At 44.5% G+C, this 6710-nt stretch overlaps 1 pseudogene; it reads left to right on the top strand.

The window, feature by feature from the left end:
* The first annotated feature begins 2252 nt into the window (after window positions 1-2252).
* LOC131749930 (proliferating cell nuclear antigen pseudogene) lies at window positions 2253-2909 on the top strand (annotated as a pseudogene).
* Window positions 2910-6710: the final 3801 nt, after the last annotated feature.

The following is a 6710-nucleotide window of genomic DNA, read 5'->3' as shown; positions in this document are numbered from 1 at the left end:
GGAGAGAGGTGGAGGGGAGGGTGAAGCAGAAGTTGTATTTGAAGAGCTCATGGCTGAGATTTTTCCAAGACTGATGTAAGACTTCAATCCACTGATTCCAGAAGCTTTGTGGAGCCCCATTCAGTCTGTGTGAGAAGAGAAGCCATCCCAGGGTTAGCGGGGGTGGGTATATCAAGGACTCTGCTACACTCTCACTGCGATGACAAACAGTTCAAAACAGGTCCTTCCAGACTTTTCAGCCACCGAGAATTCCTTTCTCTCTTCTCAGGTGTTAGGTAATCACAGCAGGAAGGCAGTTCTTGAATAAGACCAGTGCCAAGGAGGAGACATGATGTGTAACACTAGATGCCCTTCACCATGAGATGCACACTCCTTCCACCCCACAAAATCTTCAGAAGCAGACCAAGTTCTTACTTGAGCTTTATCCTCTCCCCTCAGGTACCCATTTCCAGCAAAGATAGAGAAGATCTCAGGGAAGTATAATCTCTCAGCAAAAGTAATGAGACTTCTTAGGAATACAATTGCTATAAAGAGAAAGACAACAGAATGAGAAAGAAATTCATACTAGATGAAGCAGAATCAATGGAACAAGGATTCCATTTACCCCATTAAATCAGAACAAGAAGTTTTAAAAAGGCTGTTCAATCCCTTCTAAGAAATAAGGAGGCCAGTCAGGGTGGATTATTGGGAAGATGAAAGAACAAGAAGTTATACAGAAAAAAAACAAGGAGGTAGTTTTTTATTTACTTATTTATTTTAAAAATATCAGTAGCTGAGTTAAATGTGAAAATGAATTTAGCTTGAGATTAGTAAATAAAAAGACCAGTCTTAGGAATTCTGTAAAAGAAACAAGGAAGATATGAAAAGGATTTTTCATAGTAGAAAGTCAAGCAATACAGAAGACTGAAGAACTGTCTTTTTAGACGTTAGTGCCCCAGAAGGGAGAAAACAATAAGGATGAGGGAAACAATATTTGAAAAATTATTGACCAAAAATTTCCCAGATTTGAGGAATATGTACCATCTCAATAAGCGAGAGAGCCAGCCACATCTCAACACACTATAGCGAAATTTATGAACATTAAGGAGATGAAATTATAAAACTTCCAATGAGAAAATAAACAGTAATTTTTAAAGGAACACCAATCAGATTGACACCATATTTATCAATGACAAAACTGGATGCAGAAAGATGGTAGAGTGATAGTTTCCATATCAAAGGACCGCAATCTTTAAACTCATAATTTTATACCCAGCTAAGCTATCACTTACACACTGGCAAAATAAGGATATGTTCAGACGCTTAAGGAAGTCTTCAGAAATTTTATTACACAAAGACTCTTTTGGAGACATTTTAAAAGAGCCCTATAGCAAGAAAAGAAATGAACTCTAGAATATTGGACCTCTGAGTGACCAAATCACTTACTAAAGCCAGGACTAAGACAAAACAAACAAAAAAGTATATCTGTAACAAACTATAGTCAAAATTCTAGATGATACCCACATGCTATAGGGGAGGGGGGTTGGTCTAGGAGAGTCCAGAAAAGAGATAGATACTGATAAATTTAAGAACTGATAAGGAGGGCTTCCCTGGTGGCGCAGTGGTTGAGAGTCCACCTGCCGATGCATGGGACATGGGTTCGTGCCCCGGTCCGGGAGGATCCCGCGTGCCGTGGAGCGGCTGGGCCCGTGAGCCATGGCCGCTGGGCCTGTGCGTCCGGAGCCTGTGCTCCGCAACGGGAGAGGCCACAGCAGTGAGAGGCCTGCGTACCACAAAAAAAAAAAAAAAAAAAAAAAAGAACTGATAAGGAGAATAAGCATTACTATTAAAAAGAATGAGCAGTTGGGAATCTAAATTAGTTATTATTATTATTATTGCTTATTCTTATTAATTATTGTTTCCAATCCCTCTCCCCCAACCCCAAACCCTATTACGAGTTAAGTGCTAATCGATAAGGAATTGACTTCTGTAAAGGGTTCAAAGGAATTCATCTCTGAGGAGGTCTCCCCGCTCGGGGTAAGAAGAGACTGCCTGATTAAACTGCTACAGGCGCGGCGGTCTGGTTGTGGGCTTCCTCTGTCTCAAGCATTCGTGGGTTAGTTCCCCCGCTCAGTCTCATCTTCTGAAGCCTAAGCCGGCTACACCTTCCTCCTTCCTTCCACCAGTAGCCGTGTCCTTGCAACTCCACCGCCATTTTCGAGGTACGCCTGGTCCAGGGCTCCATCTTGAAGAAGGTGCTTGAGGTGCTTAAGGACCTCGTCATCGAGGCCTGCTGGGACATCAGCTCGAGCGGCGTGAACCTGCAGAGCATGGACTCGTCCCATGTCTCCTTGATGCAGCTCACCCTGCGCTCCGAGGGCTTCGGCAGGTACCGCTGCGACCGCAACTTGGCCATGGGCATGAACCTCACCAGCATGTCCAAAATACTGAAATGTGCTGGCAATGAAGACATCATTACACTAAGGGCTGAAGATAACGTGGACACCTTGACACTAGTGTTTGAAGCTCCAAATCAAGAAAAGGTTTCAGACTATGAAATGAAGTTAATGGATTTAGATGTTGAACAGCTTGGAATTCCAGAACAAGAGTACAGCTGTGTAGTAAAAATACCTTCTGGTGAATTTGCACGTATATGCCGAGATCTCAGTCATATTGGAGATGCTGTTGTAATTTCCTGTGCAAAAGAAGTATTGAAATTTTCTGCAAGTGGAGAACTTGGAAATGGAAATATTAAGTTGTCACAAACGAGTAATGTTGATAAAGAAGAGGAAGCTGTTACCATAGAGATGAATGAACCAATTCAGCTAACTTTTGCACTGAGGTACCTGAACTTCTTTACAAAAGCCACTCCACTCTCTCCTACAGTAAGATTCAGTATTTCTGCAGATGTGCCCCTTGTCGTAGAGTAGAGAATTGCTGATATGGGACATTGAAAGTGCTATTTGGCTCCCAAGATCGAGGATGAAGAAGGATCTTAGACATTCTTAAAATTCATTCAAGGAAATAAAACTAAGCTCTGTGAGAACTGCTTCTGAGATGTCAGCACATACTTAAGTCTCTTTTGTCTTTGTACTTCTGAGTACACATGTAGATATTGTTTTCTGTAAATAACATTTTTTTTCTCCATTCTCTACAATTTGTTCAAAGAGTAAAGTCCAAAGTCAAATCTGGTCTTGTTAACTTAGTAATACTTTGCCTCACCTAGGAATACTCCTTATAATTTTTATAAACAAAGGAGTTTTGACTCTAAAGGTGGTTTTAAGTATTGTTTTCAATTTAAATAAAAGTCATTTGAATTTCAAGTATCACAGGACAGTGCCTTCATTTGGACCCCGATGGTTGCAAGTATCCTAGAAAATTCACAATTCAAGCAGCTCATGTAAATGAGCTTATTTTTTCAGTCTAGAGCAGGTTGATATGACATTAGATGTAGTGGTAAAAAGTGTTCCAAATACAGCAGGTGACAAAGTATTTTGGGGGATTCATTTGCCAAACTTATTTTGGGATTATGACTTGAGCTCAAGAAATGAAAAGGGGAGAGTAGAACAAATATATAATATTTTGTCATTTTTGCTAGTAGAAACTAACACTTTACAGAAGCTTAATGTACCCAAAGTTCTGTCAGCTTTATAAGACTAGCATTGTTACAGGGCAGTGTTTCATTAGCCTAGGGAGCCTTGTACAGGAGTCTTGGAAGTTTTAGTAGATCTGATAGGTCCCAAGGAGTATGCTTATGCAAAAATAATTTCTCTAGCATAAGTAGCCTTTTGTGGGGACTTATTCCCTTAAAGGATGAAGGTGGCTTAAATTCCATGGATGCTGGAGTCACCCAAGAAAGTGAAAAAGGCCCAGCAGTAATTGTGCTACAGGCTCACAAGTTGGCGTGCTACATATTGAGAATTCCTTTACTGTAGTCCTTTTTTTCTGGTGTATTTTGTGTTTGGTAGATTAAATGACAGATTTCTGTTGTACTTGCCGTGATGATAGAACTCACTGTATCCAGTAGGTAACTATTCATTACCTTCTGTGTGCCTGGGGTTGGAGAAGGATATTGACTGCAGAGGGGCCTGATGGAAACTTTTGGAGTGATGAAAATATTTTATCTACATTGTGATGAAGGCTCCAAGACTATACGCCTTTGTCAAAACTAATCCAATTGTACTTTATCATATGTAAATTATACATTGATAAAGCTTGACATGTTTAAAAGTAAAAACAAAAAAAAAGAAGAAGAAAAAGAGACTGCTTGCAGTCCCAAGAAGAGGGGCTTTGCGGGACATGGAGACCCAATTCCTATGTCCCCGTGTCCCTCAAAACTGGACTGCAAGACAGTTGCTGGAGGCAGAGCCTGGCCACAGCATGAGGCCGCGGGGGTGGTGGGCTCAGAGCTACAGACTCGCGTCGTGTCTTCCTGCTTGCCCGCGATGCAGGCGAATCTGGCTTGGTCTGAATCGGCAGATGTACCCTCGGACACGGCCTGAGATGCTAACCAGCTCTGCACCGTGTGAGTTTCACTGAGTCTCTGGGATGTGAGTGGCTGTGACAGCTCCGCGTTACCCAGACAAATTAGGCACAGTCCGTTCCTCAGGGGACCTAACGGCTTAATGGGGGACACAGATGTGCAGACATATTTCAGACACACACAGTGGTTAAAAGTGCAGGCTTCGCTGCTGCATAGCACAGGGAGATCACCTCTGTGCTTTGTGACCACCTAGAGGGGTGGGATAGGGAGGGTGGGAGAGAGGGTGATGCAAGAGGGAAGAGATATGGGAACATATGTATATGTATAACTGATTCAGTTTGTTGTAAAGGAAAAACTAACACACTATTGTAAAACAATTATACTCCAATAAAGATGTTAAAAAAAAAAAAAAAGTGCAGGCTTCGGTGTCAGAAAGACTCAGGGTAAAGTCCTGGACCCACCACTCATTACCTATGTAGCTTCAGGCAAACTCGTTTTTATCCTTGGACCTCAGCTTCCCCACCTGTAAAATGCTGATGAAATTAGCGGTACCAAGCGACAAGAGCTCTCCTTAGGATTCGAGCTGATGTGTAGAAAGTACTGAGCACAGAACTTTCATCTAAAAGATTATTATCCTGTTGCAACTTGTACATTTAAACAGCAGTCCTTATTTTTTATAAACAAATTTTCTTTTAAAAAAACTTTTTTGTGGGGGGCACCGTGCAGCATGTGGGATCTTAGTTCCCTGACCAAGGATTGAACCTGTGCCCCCTGCATTGGGAGTGAGGAGCCTTAACCCCTGGACCACCCGAGAAGTCTCAAAACAGTGCTTCTTAAGAAAGAAGAAGCATGTGTTGTGCACAGTGTTGAGAGCTCTATTCAGTCTGTTGCTGTTGGCTTTACAAAGTCAACCAAATCTTCGCGGCAGGAGTGGCTCTGTAGGAGACACGATGACAAAGAATTGTAGGGCCGCTGGGCTGGAGGAACAGGGCAATGGGGGTGGGAACCTGCAGTCCTCGGGGAAGGCGAGGAAGGGACCTGCACGATGGAGGCCAAGCTGGAGTGAGGCGTGCAAGAGGAGGGTGAGCTTGACCGTCTGGCATATGGGGAGCACGGAGCGCTTCCAAGGAGAGCGCCTTCCATGGAAAGATGCGGTGAGCGGGGGCCCTGGGGAGAGAGCAGCCATGCCCACAGGGGGCGGGCAACGCAGATGAGGACCAGGGCCAGTTCTCAAAGGATCTGGGTACCACTGGGGAAGCAGGGAGGAGGCCGGGTGTTAGCAGACAAAGCCATGGCCAGGCGTTCGGGTGCAGACTTGGGGACGGAAGACAGAACTCTGGGCAAGAAAGATGAGTGGGCTGGCCCCGAGGGTGGCCACGTGCAAGGAGGGGGTGCACGACGGCCACGTTCAGTGATCAGCCATGAGGGGGGAGGAGGGAGGGGGGAGGGGCGTGGGCGGAACAAGAGGAGTAATGCCTGCGGCGTGAGGTCCTGCCCCCGCATCTCCACCTGCCTCCTAGGACCGTGAGTGCCCGGTGTCCGAGAGCCTTCTTCTCGCCGCTGCCAAGGTGAAGAAGCAAGGATCTGCCATCCAAGAAGCACACAGCGGGGGCTTGTTAATGCTTGCAAGTACTCCACATTTTATTATAAAAATGCACTAAGAGCCATTTGCATAGTACTGACTTTTCATTGCTCAAAAATAGACAAGAATAACTACCCAACAGTTGCTATAGATATGCTCTTACCAGTACTAGATTTTATTTTTAAAAATAATTGTCTTCATTGTGCTAGAAATAGTTGCTGTACATATTATATGCATTTTTAAAGTTGGCTTGCTTTGACTTTCATGGACCCGATAAATAAAATTAATTCCATTCTTCATGATGAACTAAGTTAATTTGTTAGGCAAATAATTGAATGAATATTTCGTGCTTAATTGCCCAGAGCTCTTGGTAAGTGGCATCTCTGTCCCACCCTGAGGGTCCCGGAGGGCAAAGTCGGAGCCATTTCCACCCTGTGACTGCAGTTGTAATATCTCAAGTCCCAAGGCGGTGAACTGGGCCCACGGGGGCACCGCCCCCCCCGGAGAGCTCGGCGTCAGATAAGGCTGTGAATCTTGCATAGGCGGGGGCTCTGATGTGCTCTGTCTCCCTCCTGGGACCCAGAAGCGCTGCCCGTCCTTCAGATCAGAAGTCTCAGCCCGAGCGGCTGGTGCAGCCAGGCAGGAACACGGGTGTGGGGACCCGCA

The sequence above is a fragment of the Kogia breviceps genome, chromosome 2, assembly GCF_026419965.1.
Source record: "Kogia breviceps isolate mKogBre1 chromosome 2, mKogBre1 haplotype 1, whole genome shotgun sequence".
Taxonomy (NCBI): domain Eukaryota; kingdom Metazoa; phylum Chordata; class Mammalia; order Artiodactyla; family Physeteridae; genus Kogia; species Kogia breviceps.
This window is presented reverse-complemented; position numbering and strand designations above follow the sequence as displayed.